The 14,508-nt window shown below is 51.2% G+C and overlaps 1 protein-coding gene across 3 annotated transcripts in view; it reads left to right on the forward strand.

Annotated features, from left to right (window-relative positions):
- Nucleotides 1-14,508, forward strand: part of dscaml1 (Down syndrome cell adhesion molecule like 1) — a 153,145-nt gene that overhangs the window by 75,067 nt on the left and 63,570 nt on the right. The window lies entirely within an intron of this gene.

A 14,508-nucleotide genomic window follows, 5' to 3' on the forward strand; every position in this document is an offset into this window, starting at 1 on the left:
GCGTGCGTCACCTCTCAGATTCCTCTCGCAGTCCGAAGACACGCTGGTGGGCTAATGAGCTTCGTGAACACTGGCCCTGGTGTGTGTGTGTGTGTGTGTGTGTGTGTGTGTGTGTGTGTGTGTGTTTCCTGTGATGGACTGGTGTCCTGACCAGGGTGTGTGTGTCCCGTGATGGACTGGCGTCCTGTCCAGGGTGTGTGTGTCCTGTGATGGACTGGCGTCCTGTCCAGGGTGTGTGTGTCCTGTGATGGACTGGCGTCCTGTCCAGGGTGTGTGTGTCCTGTGATGGACTGGCGTCCTGTCCAGGGTGTGGGTGTCCTGTGATGGACTGGCGTCCTGTCCAGGGTGTGGGTGTCCTGTGATGGACTGGCGTCCTGTCCAGGGTGTGTGTGTCTGTGTCCTGTGACACTGAAGAAACATTCAAGCATTCATTTTACATGCGTTACCATTATAGCACACCCCTAGCCTGACCATGTTTTAATCTGCCTGCACTGCCATCCTCTCCTGTGAGTGCAGTAGCATTGACGTCTTGCCTTTTATTCCCCAAGCTTCTAGCATTGAGGCATACACATTTAAATATGGATGAGATATTTGTTTTAATTTTCCTGGGATTACAGGATGGCTTACACTCCTGTACAGAGACAAAGATTCTGTGCACACACATAGACAAGCATTAGTAAACACACTGTCACATCGTCTGTGCACTCACACGTAGCAGCCCTGTCTGGGCACCCGGCTATACCAATTACACTTAATTACCAGCGGCCTATGATCCAGCTGCTGTATTGATTAACTTTGGGCTGTGGGTGGAACAGTGACGCTGTTGTGCTTCAGTGCCTAGGCTGTAAGCACTGCTCTGTGTGACCCTGTGTGAATGAATCACCCCACCGACACTGGTGCACACAGGCTCGTCTTCTGATTGGTCACTGGAACGCACTTCCGGATTACCTGGAGTGTCCTACATGTCTCCACCTCTCACAGCAGTGCCCCTTGCCGTAGATCAATCCTAATCCTTTCTGTAGTGCCAGTCACAGCTGTGACCTTAATCCTAACACAGGCCCATACCCTAAAATCCAGTTGATGTGGACAGCCTGCAGGGGCTATAGATACTTAGTGATTCATAATAATAATTCCTCACACTTCTATAGCTCTGTTCTGCTGGAGACTCCTCTCAAAGCTCTTTACAGGTCATGGGGATCCCCTCCACCCCCACCAGTGTGCAGCCCCACCTGGATGATGCTCCAGTCCTCTCCCCAAACATTAGCTCTCAGTGGGGAGGAGAGCAGAGTGATGAAGCCAGTTCAGAGATGGGGATTATTAGGAGGCCATGACGGGTAAAGTCCAGGGGGGAAAATTTGACCAGGACACCGGGGTAACACCCCTACTCTTTCCGAGAAACGTCCTGGGATTTTTAATGAGCACAGAGAGTCATGACCTCAGTTTTACATCTCATCCGAAGGACGGCGTCTTTTTACAGTATAGTGTCCCTGTCACTATACTGGGGCAATAGGACCCACACAGACCGCAGGGTGAGCGCCCCCTGCTGGCCCCACAAACACCTCTTCCAGCAGCAGCCTCAGCTTTCCCAGGAGTCTCCCATCCAGGTACTGGCCAGGCTCACACTGCGGAGCTCCAGTGGGGCTGTCAGCTGGGAGCTGCAGGGTGATCTAGCTGCTGGACCTAGAGACTATTCAAGGCTGCAACAAATCACAGCACAGCACTGTCCTGATGACCTCTGCTCAGCTGGTCTCACTCAAAGGACATCTTGCTGTGTAAATCTGTTGTAAATATTGTGTGTGTCAGGGGGACGGCAGCCAATGCTACAGCCTTGTTGATATTTTATTCTCCCACCGTTATTTTCAAATGCCTGTTTTTTCACTGGGAATTTGCCTTTAAGAATTTTATGAACAATAGGAAATGAGGCAATCTACAATATCCTAAGAGGTAGCCCAGTGTCCGCCAGATCTCGAAGTCAGTCTGGAGATACCACAGTTTCTTCAAGTCGACAGCAGGACACCTTCAGGGTGAAAGCAAAATAAAAACACAAAAGCTTTAGGAAACCCAAGTCCCTCTCAGTCCTTTCACACTTGTAGAGAGGAGGATTTAATTCCCAGTCACTTCCTTTTCCTTAGGAATTTATCAAATCTGGAATGCGCTCTTTCACAACTGCCTAAGGGGGCATAAGGCAGAATCGTAGAATTAAAAACAGAAGAGCATATTACTTTTTTTATTCTGGAGATGCAAGTTTGAAGTGAATGGGGGGAACTGAGTCCATCTGTTCACATTAGTCCCTAGCTACTAAAAAATGTGATTAAGGTTACTTACTGTCATGGCATGTAAAGAAGAGTCAATCTCAATACCAGGGTCTCTGGAGGTACCACTGACCACATCATTCTCTGCAGAAAAATGTAATGGCAGATTTGGACCAATTCATTTGATGTCATATTTAATGGAACATAATTACCACATTAGACAGGGATTGGAAATATCGACTGGGTCCTTCCACTCATTATCTAACAGTGTGCCTGGGAGTCTATCCTACTGAGCAATGTGCACAAGGCAGGGTACAGCCTGGGCAGGACGCCATAACAGGACACACAATGACACGGACACACACACACTAAGGTCATTCAGGTCACTGCCATCTCAGAACCTCTGAGTGTTGGATCAGAAGACAACCATAGGAGTGTACAGAAGCTGGGGCTTTATTCTGGCACACAGATCACTTGAGCTGCGTTTCCCGGTTTTTCAGAAGGAATCATCGGCTTTTCGAAGAGGCCTTGCGGTAGATCGAATGACTCAGGACAAGAGGAATTGCGGTAAAGTGATGACATACCGGCAGAAGCCTATTTGCAAGTTGTAAAGTTGGAGCTAAATATGGGGTGCAGTGCGGACTTTAAAAATTGGGCTCATCTGTGCCGTTCAGCCCCTCATTTCTGTAGAACTGCTATCCGAAACGTGGAGGGAATGCAGAAGTGTGCCCTGCTTTGATTGATTCCTCAGTAGAAGTTCAGCCGTAATAATAAACCTTAGAATGTAAAGAATTTTATGTTTTTTTCCCATAAATAAGGCAACAAGCTTATCCAAGCTTGAATGCTCTGCCCCCACAGTAGTCTGGCGTCCATATTAATGCCAGAATTGGTTTTATAAGGACTAGTCTTTGTGTAGATGTGGTCTGACAATCAACCTTGATTATTATCCTGCAACAAACCACAATTAAGGTACATAAGATAACATACAAATATGACTTCATAACATGCCTAAGTGGTCTGAGGATGTTATCCAGCTGAGAGGATGCTGGCTTTGACAGTGTAGTGTATTCCAGTCTTCCACATCCATTGAACAACTGTAAAGAAGTGCTTTCTGCTCTTTTTTATAATTAAGCTCTTCCACTTAGTTTCCATTTCTGTCCACAGCTTCGCGTTTCACTGTTGATTCGAAATAATCCATTGGGTTGACTTGGTCAATGACTTCTGTGGGCTACACATACTGCATGCGAATCGGGTCCCCTCAGAGGTTTTCTCTGCTAAAAATGACCTCAGTGCGTGTGTTATCAGCAGGAGTGGGCGGCTGAGGGGCTACACACCAAGGGCTACACAATCCGGGCTACACGTCTTGTGGCACGCAGTGCCAGTCAGTGCACACACTGCCAGCTGCGTTGTGGGTTAGAGGCGTTGGGCTCCTGCCCCTGACTGATGCCAGGGATGCCCTTGAGAGGATGATTCGCAGTGTCCTGCGGTGTACACAACACCATTGAACCAACTTTATTAACAACACCTTGTCAGATGTGCATTGTGAGAGTATTGGTCTCTATCGTGACGTGGTTATCAGATGTGCGTCCTCAGTTGTGTGGGTATCGGTCTCTGTTGTGATGAGTTTATCAGTCGTGTGTCCTCAGTTGTGTGAGTATCGGTCTCTATTGTGACAAGGTTATCAGACGTACGCCCTCAGTTGTGTGGGTATCGGTCTCTGTTGTGATCAGTTTATCAGACGTGTGTCCTCAGTTGTGTGAGTATCTCTCTCTATTGTGGTTATCGTGTGTCCTCAGTTGTGTGGGTATCGGTCTCTATTGTGACAAGGTTATCAGACGTGCGCCCTCAGTTGTGTGAGGATCTCTCTCTATTGTGGTTATCGTGTGCCAGCAGTGTTCAGCAGGCAGTTACGTCTTGTGTTGGCGTCCCAGGGTGTCCGGCGATGTTTGCCACAGCCTGGCCTTGGGCATCCCCAGAAGGTCTGTATAAATGCGCGTGCCAGTGTTCAGCTGTCACCGGTCACCAGCTTTTAACCGATGGTCAGATTCATTCTGTTCGTTTGGTAAAGACTGACCCTGCGGCGATGGCCTTTATTACGCAAAACTTTCTTCCGTTTTTACTACTGCCCATCTGGACCGAATCCGGGCTGCACGACTGACAAAAATAAGCGCCAGTGGACACTGCATTAAGGGACAAGCACCCCTTGCCCTTTAATTGCAGCCCAGTGGTTTCAGACTTTCAATTTCCTTCATTTAACTCGCAGTGACCGAGAAGCCCCGGGATGTTCGGAAAGCTCTGGTCTCGCACAGAGGAAAGGTGAAGGATCAGAACTGCCTGCTTATCTGCAGAGAAAGATGACGTTCCCAGTGAATCTGTTTGTTCTGAGACACAACTACAGCGTGGAGAGAGTCCACATGGATATTTTATGAACCCTACTGTCATTCCTACACGTTCTGCCTCCTTGAATATTTATAATCACATCTAATTAGGTTGGTAGTCCTGGCGGAGCAGGGCTGTGTGGAAAGAGGCTTGTTCTTTGTCTCTTCTTTATTTTTTGGGGAGGGGGTAGGTGTTGGTGTAGTCTTTCCTAAGGAGACAGCAGGACGGGGAGGAGTGAGGCAGGAGGTGTGTGTGTGTGTGGTGGGAGGGGGGATTTATGGAAAAAAAAAAGAAATGCAAGCAAAATCCTAGCAGTTGGCATTTGATGGTGAAGCATGCTTTTTTAATGAGCGCATTAGTCCTGCAGAGCCCTACTCCTCAGACCTGAACATCTGAACGCTCCTGTTCGAGACCCATAATGAGCTTTCAGAGAGAGAGAGAGGAGGGAGAGGAGGAAGACAGGGAGAGAGGGGAGGAGGGAGAGAGACAGAGGAGGGAGAGAGGAAGAGCTGTGAGGGAGGAGAGGGAGGAGGAAGAGAGGGAGAGCTGTGAGGGAGGAGAGGGAGAGGAGAGAGCTGTGAGGGAGGCGAGGGAGAGGAGGAAGAGAGGGAGAGGAGAGAGCTGTGAGGGAGGAGAGGGAGAGGAGGAAGAGAGGGAGAAGGGAGGAGGGAGAGAGACAGATGAGGGAGAGGAGGAAGAGAGGGAGGGCTGTGAGGGAGAGGAGGAAGAGAGGGAGGAGGTGGGAATTAAGCTGGCAGGAGGAAGGCGAGACTCAGGTGAAGATGGAGTGGAGGGGGCCGGGCAGGTGGGAGAAGAGGGGAGAGTGGCCGTGAGGGGGGGGGGGTCTTGAGCTGGGTGTGCCTTTTTCCTTCCTTCCGGAACAACCCGGAAACGCTGAGCTCCAGGCTGTGGAAAGGCGGGATGGAGCCGCGCTCGTCTGCGCCGCCCCATGCAGGGGTGCCAGCTGGCCGGGCGGCGAGGGGGGGTGCTGCCCAGCTGTGCAGTGCCCGAGCAGCTCTGTGCCCTCCTCACGCACGCGGCCTGGCCCTTCAGCACTTGCCTCTCTCTGAGGCTGCACACTGCTCGGCTGTACAGCTCGTCCTGCTTTCCATTCAGCTGAGAGGTGGGCTTATCGTTTGCGTCTGTTGGGCGTAATTGCATGTATACGCAAAGAGAGAGACAGAGAAGGTCACTGAACAGGAACCTTGTATTTGGAAAGAGACTGGTGTCAGACAGTGGCCTTTTCATTGTGATGCTGATTAAACTGACTCCCCTGCATGTGCTGAACAGCCTCTGAGAAAAGAAGAGAGCAAAAAAGAGGTTTGCATTGATTTCAATTATACAATTTACACAGCGTCTTAATTTCAGAGCCTATTGTGTGGCTGCCTTAAAGGAAGAGGGGTTTTGGCAGAGGGCCTGAGCCGTTCGGAAGCACCCCACCCCTGCTCTCCCCTCCTCCCCCCACCCCCATCCTCAGCATTGTTCCCGCGCGCGGCTGCCAGCGTTATTAATTTCTGCAAGATGATAGCTGTTGTGGCTCACTAATGCAGCTTGCTGGGGATTTAAATGAAATTGCTTTTAAGGCCTGCGTGTTGCCTCTAAATGGTTGTAATGGCCCTGTGGTAATTATAAAATAAATAGGCAGAGGCACAGGGGACGCGGCGCTGCGCGCGGTGAACTTTCGGTGTCCCCCTTGCAGCTGGCAGGGAGCCCTGCTCGTTAAGAGAGTGCCCGGCGCAAGAGGCGAGCGGGAGAGCGCTGCAGGATTGGGGGTGCAAGAGGGTCACGCGGAAGGGCGTGCCATGTGTGTGTGTGTGGGTGGGGGGGGCTGTTATCCATGCCTGTCTTTGGTTTTTCCCCCCTTTTTCCCTGCTGTCCCACCCTGCCCCCCTCTACCAGATGAGTGTGAGGGTCTTCGACTCCCAGTTGCGACTGGATTGTGGGGCGCGTGGGCACTGTATTCGCACTGTGTACCCCGACCCCGACTGCTCTGCCCTTGGGTCAGTTCTGTTACCTTTTGTCTTCCAGTCGACACAGACACTGTGAGGGCTGCATCGTCCCGATGAAGGCAGTGTTCTGCGTAGCGGCTGAGCTTTTCTTTAGTACTTTTCTTGAGGTGCTGTGTAGCTGGGTTTTTACTCTACTGCAGCGTACTGTGACATGCATGACTTGGTCCGTTCCAGCTCTGCTGGACTTGAAATCGGCTGGATCACACTGCAGCTGTGCTGCGTTGTCAGGGTGTGGTCTGAGGTGCCTTTCCTAGGCTGTGTGTGGTGAGCTCGCTCGGTGCTCTGGGGTGCTGAAGACAGCTCCCTGCCCTGGGCTCAGACAGCTCTGACTGTGGTGCTGATACACCCCCTCAGACCCGAGGTGTGCAGCCCGTTCTGCAGAGAGGGTGCAGCTTCACAGCTTTTTGTTGAAACTCTCCAGTAACTTCGGTAGGCAGGCGGCAACAACGCACCTCCATCTCTCCATCCATGCATCCATTAATTTTCCCACTTTGTCCAAATCAGGGTCGTGGAGGAGCTGGAGTCAATCCCAGCAAGCAATGGGCACCAGGCAGGATACACCCTGGATGGGACGCCAGTCCTGCACCAGGCACACACACACACAAACACACACTCACAACAGGGACAGTTTTCCCAGGAGGCAGTCCCAGCTCTGCAAGGCTGTCCTCTACACGACTGTGCTGCCAACACAGCAGTGTACCCATATTTTTTTGTCTCTAAATGGAAAATATCAGTCTTTGTAATACATAGTATATCGGCAAATCGAGCAGTAGATGGAAACGGAGAAGATGGCAGATTGCTCCAGATTAATGTTTTATGACCAGTATGTTGCTGTGCATTTGAACTAATTATGAAACAGTATAGTTAATACTTTCAACCACACATCTGTCATTTTGCTGAAAACAGTTTGATCAAGACCAGCAGCAATGGTAGGAGTAGCACTTAAAGGAACAGTCAAGAGTATTATCAGGAAGGACTGTAGTAACTAAAAGCAGTAAAAGAGGTAGCAGTGCTGGTAATTACAGCAATGATAACAGTAATATACCCAGAGGAAAGCTGAAGTAATGTAGACAGTAGGAGCAATAGTATTGTGATTGTAGCAATAATAGAGCCCACAGGAGCAGTAATCGGACCGGTTTTAAAGCAAGCTGTAGTCATTTAGGCAGTAGCAGTGATTGTAGCAGCAGCAGAGCCTGTAGGTGCAGTACAAGTAGCAGTGATTGTAGCAGCAGCAGAGCCTGTAGGTGCAGTAAAAGTAGCAGTGATTGTAGCAGCAGAGCCTGTAGGTGCAGTAAAAGTAGCAGTGATTGTAGCAGCAGCAGAGCCTGTAGGTGCAGTAAAAGTAGCAGTGATTGTAGCAGCAGAGCCTGTAGGTGCAGTACAAGTAGCAGTGATTGTAGCAGCAGCAGAGCCTGTAGGTGCAGTAAAAGTAGCAGTGATTATAGCAGCAGAGCCTGTAGGTGCAGTAAAAGTAGCAGTGATTGTAGCAGCAGAGCCTGTAGGTGCAGTACAAGTAGCAGTGATTGTAGCAGCAGAGCCTGTAGGTGCAGTAAAAGTAGCAGTGATTGTAGCAGCAGCAGAGCCTGTAGGTGCAGTAAAAGTAGCAGTGGCGCTAGCAGGAGGTGGGAAAGTGACAGCAACAGAACAGCAGCCTGGCAGCACTGGCAGCAGCAGGAGTAATAATAGCAGCAGCAAAGGTAGGGAGAAGAACAGAGCAGCAGAACGATGAGCAGCGCTGGCAGCAGTAGTTGCAGGAAGAGATGCAGCAGGATCAGGGGAGCAGCCAGGGTGACAGCAGCTGTGGACGCAGCAGCGTCTCTAAGGTTGGCAGGGGTGGCAGTACGAGGAGCTGCACCCCAGGTCCAAGGACAGGATGGCCGTGAGCAGTACAGCTCCCACCCTGCCTGTCTCTCTGCCTCTCTCCCTTGTCATCCCTGCCTCTGCCCCGTCTCCACCTGTCTCTCCCTGTCCCTGCCCAGTGTGGCAGGTCACTCCATCTCTCCCCTCTGCGCCCAAGACAGAGACTAATTTCCCGCTAATAGTGTTTTGTTATTGGATATGAATCATCTCCCAGCTAGGTGAGCAGGTTATGTCATTATTTGCAAACCTCTGAAATGTAATTATGTTGGAAACCTTCATGCAGAACGTTTTTGTTACAGCCATAATACCAACTAATGATAAAAATGTATATCACTTGGCTGTAGGGCTGTTAATCATGGGGAATTTTCTTTATGGTCTCTCCAAAATAGTGATACATCAGTGCAACAGGAGCATGTTGAAAACCTGACTTACTGGGCATTTAAAGCCCCTCGAACGAAAGGCTCCATCTTTGGTTTTCTTTTTTTTCGTTGTGATTTATTTTTAAACGTAGCGTCTGCCTTTTATTGTGTAGAAAGTGGCTTTGCACAGCTCTGGGATTGAAGCAGTACGGCAAGGGATTGACAGTAAATGTGGTAGTGGAAATTTACTCCGACTGCTCATCGGAAGGTATCCAGTTGGGTAGTGACAGAATGAAATCAATATAAATGGGGCCATATTGAAACGTGTGCGCTCGAAACAGCAGAATCATTCAGTTTTCCCATTCAGGATCTAGCCGGAGGTATAAGTAACCTGAAATCACGCTCCCAGGTACCAGTGTGCTCGTGTCTGCTCCCTCTGCTCCTCGGCGTTGTGTCACTGTATCAGAGTATCTCGCTTCAATACAGCTGCGCTCTTTCAGTTCCTAACCCCTGCGGACTGCGTCCGGAGACCTGAAATCGCACGGCCCTGCGCTGTGTGCGAGAGCGTTGTGGCTCCCTTCGGCAGTGTACCTGTGCACACGCGTGTGTGATGGATTCGTCATGTGGCGGGACGCGTGGCGTGACTGCTGCTGAATGTTGCTGTTTGTCATTGACACTGCTGCTCAGGAAGGCAGGTAATAATAACCCCCCTGGTCCCAGGAGCAGGGAGGACAGGCTGTGTTCACTCCGGACTGCAGGGCTGTGTGTGTGAGAGTGTGTGAGAGTGTTTGTGTGTGTGAGTATGAGTGAGAGTGTGAGAGTGAATGTGTGTGAGTGAGTGTGTCTTGAGAGTGAATGTGTGTGTATGTGAGTGTGTGTGTGTGAGAATGAGTGTATGAGTGTGTGAGTGAGTGTGTGTGTGAGAATGAGTGTGTGAGTGAGTGTGTGTGAGAGTGAGTGGAGTGAGTGTGTGTTTGAGTGAGTGAGTGAAGTGAGTGTGAGTGTGTCTTGAGAGAGTGTGTGTGTGTGTGTGTGTGTGTGTGTGTGTGTGTGTGTGTGTGTGACCAGGAGAGTTGTGTTCCCTCTGGCCTGCCCAGCTGTCTGAATGAGTGAAGTGAGTTGACAGTATGGCTAGTATGACCTGACACCGGAGCCCCTGCCACCAGATGGGCAGGATGGCCTCCTCTCGTCCGTTCCTGGCGGAGTGAGCGACCCAGATCTCGCTTCCCAGGTGCCCAGCCGCTGCTGGCGTGGCAGACAGCAACTTCAGAGCTCTGGCTTCAACTCCGGCTCAGTCCGCAACCAGGGTATGAGCAGATCACTGGGAAACGCTCTTAATAGTATCTTGCTGCCATATCGGAAGAGTAACTTAGGATAGAATGTTTTAGCCAACTGCAATGGAATATTTTCGGGCTTCAGGTTTGCTATCATCACCTTCAGAAGGGTCTCCCCAGCCCAGTCCTCAGCAATTTCTGTTTGTAAAAGTCTGAATTGTTTTCAGTAGAATCAAGTTTCCTTCGCGTTCCTCCCAAGGGGCAAGAGAGTCTCGCCTGGCTTGAACCAGTCGCTTGCTCACTTGAAACCGGGCCTTCACTCTGGGTCACAGCCTCCTGCAGCTCCCCTGGGGTCTCTCCTGGCCGGCGGCGTGGTGAGCGCTGGCGTGGGGGATCGCCGGCCCGGGCATGGCGTCCCAGGGCGCCCCGGTGTGTCTTCACACGCCGCTGGGACTCCTCGGCCTTCTTCTGGGCCTGCAGGGTACAGCAGCCGCCGCGGCCAGCCGGAGAGCCGAGGGGCCCGCCTCTCACCTCCCGCGCACGCTGCTCAGATCACACCAGCAAGGGGGCCAGTACGGCTTTCCTGTCTGACCGAGGAAATCCCCCTGTGCGTTCCGGCATGTCTTATCGCCCCCCTCCCCGTGTCCGACCCCGGCCCTTTGAATGAGGCGCAGCCCGTGCGGAATTGCGCGCCTGATCGCAGCTGTCAGCTCGTTCTGCTGCCTCTTAATTACGCAGGGAGCCCTCCTGAATCCGCCTTCAATTGCGCTGCCAGATTGCGGCTCTTCCTGCTCGGCTCGTGCCTTTGTTATGTTGTGCGTCCTGCTCTCTTTGTGCCACTGGGGCGGTTCGAAATTCTCATTGGTGTGGTTGTGTGCGTAGTGAACGTTGTACAGTATTGTGTTATCGCTTTTCTAATATCCGCTGGTGGAGCTGTGCACGTACAGTGTGCAGTGCGTTAGCATCGACAACAGGCTGGGCTGTCTGCACATGCACTTTGATGAAAGCCGATCTTTTCATTTTTGATGGAATTGAATTATTAAAAACACAGGCTGACATTCCTTGCCATCTTTCCTCGAATGGCCCAGAACTCCAAATAAGCCATTTCTTACACAATCTACAAAGTGCGCTTTAATGTCATGACTAAGGAGTTCAAGACCCTCGAAACTCCCCGGCTTAAGAAGCGGCTCCCGTTTTCTGTCCTGAAAGCTCCTGATCGTCTTCTCCGTTTGTATCCTTGGACCCTTTGATCACGCCTGATCTTGAAGAAAAACCTTGGCTTAGCTTGTTCCACGCTTCTCCGGATTGAAAATACCTGCCAATGAATCGCCACATAGTGATCGGTTCTGTTCTGGGGTGCGGAATGTAGGGAGGGATTGAACGGTCCTGTTGGAAAGACGGAGCACCTGGGTCTGCATTCCGGCGGACCGGGTTCCCCGAGGAAGATCTCACAGCTGGGCTTTCATTGGCAGGGAGATTTAACTGTCTTCAGGAACAGGAACGAGAAGAGGTTACTTCCTCGCCGCAAAACAGAAACAACGTTTCAGGCCGTTGAGTCTTCTTCAGGTGTGCTCACCCACAGTACAGCATCAGCATCCGTCATTTCTGCTGCTTCTTTCCGCTGTGGAATTCCTCATTGCAGCCCACACATGCTGTCACACAGCTCCCCAGTCGGAACATCCATCCACTTGATTACCACTTTATACAAAACACAGGGATCTGGAGCCTATCCCAGCAAGCAGCGAACACAAGGTCGGGTACCCCCTGGACCGGACGCCAGTCCATCACAGGGCACTGTGTGGTGACTGTGGGAGGAAACTGGAGCACCTGGAGGAAACCAACATGAACACAGGGAGAACATGCAAACTCCACACAGACAGCACCCCAGGGATTGAACCCAGGGCCCCAGCAGTGCAAATGCTGACTACTGCCGTCTATCACAGCATTTCTGGACCTTTAATTTCAGAATCGGCCTTTTGTGAGGGACTAGAATGTTGTAGGTTTCTGAAAGTCTAAATATACCATTGTATGATTTAGTGTTTCCTACTATTCTGATAGTTTGTTCAAAGAATTCAAGCAAGTTACACAAGCTCTTCGCTTTCTGGAACATTGTGGCTGTCTCTTCGCTTGCCTTTTGCATTGTTAATATTCTTGTAATCTGGCTCTATCGTTTCCACAACTTTGCTTGTCACAGCAGTAAAACGGATTGATCTAGATCAGTGTTCCTCAGCCTTTTCCATCCCACGACACTTAAATAAATAAAAGTTTGCAGCAACAAAACCTCCCTCTCCTCCCACACGCATACACACCCACGTCACTGTGCTGATCAGGTTTTAATATTTCACACATAATAATATTATAAACAAAAGTCATTTCAGGGGTGGCTCAGTGGGGAGTGTTGCTGCCTCACAGCACTGGGGCCTCGGGTTCAATTCCGGACCTGGGGTACTATCTGTGTGGAGTTTGCATGTTCTCCCAGTGTTTGCACGGGTTTCCTCCAGGTGCAGAAACATGCTGGTGGGTTAGTTGGCTTCTGGGATAATTGTCCCTGGTATGAGTGTGTGCGTGTCTGTCTACCCTGCAAGGGACTGGCGCCCCATCCAGGATGTATCCTGTCGCGTGTCCGCTGCTTGCTGGGATAGGCTCTGGCTCCTCCGCGGCCCTGAATTGGATGATGCAGTTAGAAGATGGAGGATGAATTCACGTCCCTGTTTCGCCTTACCCTGGAGTGGCAGTCGGGGTGTAATTGGGTGGTTAGGGCTGAGAGGGGACGACACAGCTGTACTCCCCAGTTTGCAGATGCATTCGCGGTGTTCAGTACCCCCCCGCACACGCCTGACCTTAAAGCACTGGAGCTGAGTGTTGCTCTGAGTGTTGCTCCTGTTCAGCTGCTCTCTGGTCTTGGCTCCCAGTGAGATCCACGTCTCCTCGCTCGTGTGCAGACGCCGGGGTTACTCCCAGGATAGTCCCCAAAACGACCATATATATTTCTCACCAACATTGAATTGATTGGCCTTGAATTTCCTTCCATGTGACTTCTTCCGAACTTGTGTCTGGAGATCCTGGCTCCGATTCTCAGCCGGGGGGGGCTGTGAATGATATTACCCATTTGCTGGAGTGTGACTGGGAAACTACTGTCACATCCTGGAGGATTTAATGGTGATTTATAGGCTGTTGGTTCTTCTGGCCCCTGTGGAACCCCATTGCCAGGTTAAAATTGCCCAGTACAATTTGCAACACAGAAAACCCCCAAGTGCCGATGCAGGAGTGTTTTAGTCAGGGGTGTTTGTGCGTCTGTGCGCACGTGAAATGAAGAGGAGCCGTCAGACTGGACATCTCCACCCTGTGTCTTGAGGACAGGGGCATGGGAATCCTGCCTCTTCCTCTCCCTGCGGAGAGGGAGAGTCTCCAAGCCCGGACAGGTACAGCGAGCTCGCGGTTCTGGAAGACGGGCGATCAGGTGGCCCGGGGCAGCGGAGGGGAGAGCGAAGGCGATCAGCGAGGTGCAGGGGAGACTAGAGGGACAGGCCCCCAGCTGGAGGAGGAGTGTGGAGATGAGAGAAGGGCACAGAGAGAGGCGCGCCTTTGTAGTGTTTGTCACTGGCAGGGCCTGACAGCCAGCGAGCTCGTTAGAGAGGCCCGCTGGCCTGTCGCCTCTCCCGTGTGCGAGTGTGTGGGCGCTCAGGTGGGGGTGTGAGCGCTGGGTGTGATGGGGTGGGGGGGTTGTGTGCGGACTCGGTCGATCATTCAGTTCGGTGGAAGGTATCGGCAGCAGGGCGGTGTGCCAGTTTCGGGCGAATCAACACTTCATGTATTGTTTTTCGGTGGCGTCTGTCGGAAGTACAGGCTTTCGTTCCTGTGGGTGTTCGCTAGCGTCCTCGTGAAGACGTGCCTGAATAATTCGTGGTAAGATGTTAATGTGCTGATGTCTTTGCTTTTTTTCTTACAGTCCAAATGTGCCTTTGTTTTAGAATCCAGAAGTGCCTGAGGCACCCCTGTGTGCGCAGCCTGAGTTAGTGGTGCTGGGAATGGTACAGCGGTACAGTCGTGTGTGTGAGGGGGGGTGGAGGCTGGAGACTCAAAGACAGAAGCAGAGAGAGGGGGGACTGAGGATGTTTGTTCTCTCTCTGTCACAGCTCTGAAGCATAAAGTCTTTTGCTCAGTGACAGCTCCCTGCTGCTTGATCTCTCCCATTTTCTCCTCGCGTCCTTTTCTCCTTCTGTTTCCTCTCTCTTCCCTCTCTCCCTGCACTCCTCTGTTCCCCCTCTCCTCTCTCTTCCCACCCTCTGTTAGCTCTCTTCCCTCTCTCTGTTAGCTCTCATCCCTCTCTCCTCTCTCTTCCTGCTCTGTTAGCTCTCATCCCTCTCTCCTCTCA

Source organism: Lepisosteus oculatus, chromosome 23, assembly GCF_040954835.1.
Source record: "Lepisosteus oculatus isolate fLepOcu1 chromosome 23, fLepOcu1.hap2, whole genome shotgun sequence".
Taxonomy (NCBI): Eukaryota; Metazoa; Chordata; class Actinopteri; order Semionotiformes; family Lepisosteidae; genus Lepisosteus; species Lepisosteus oculatus.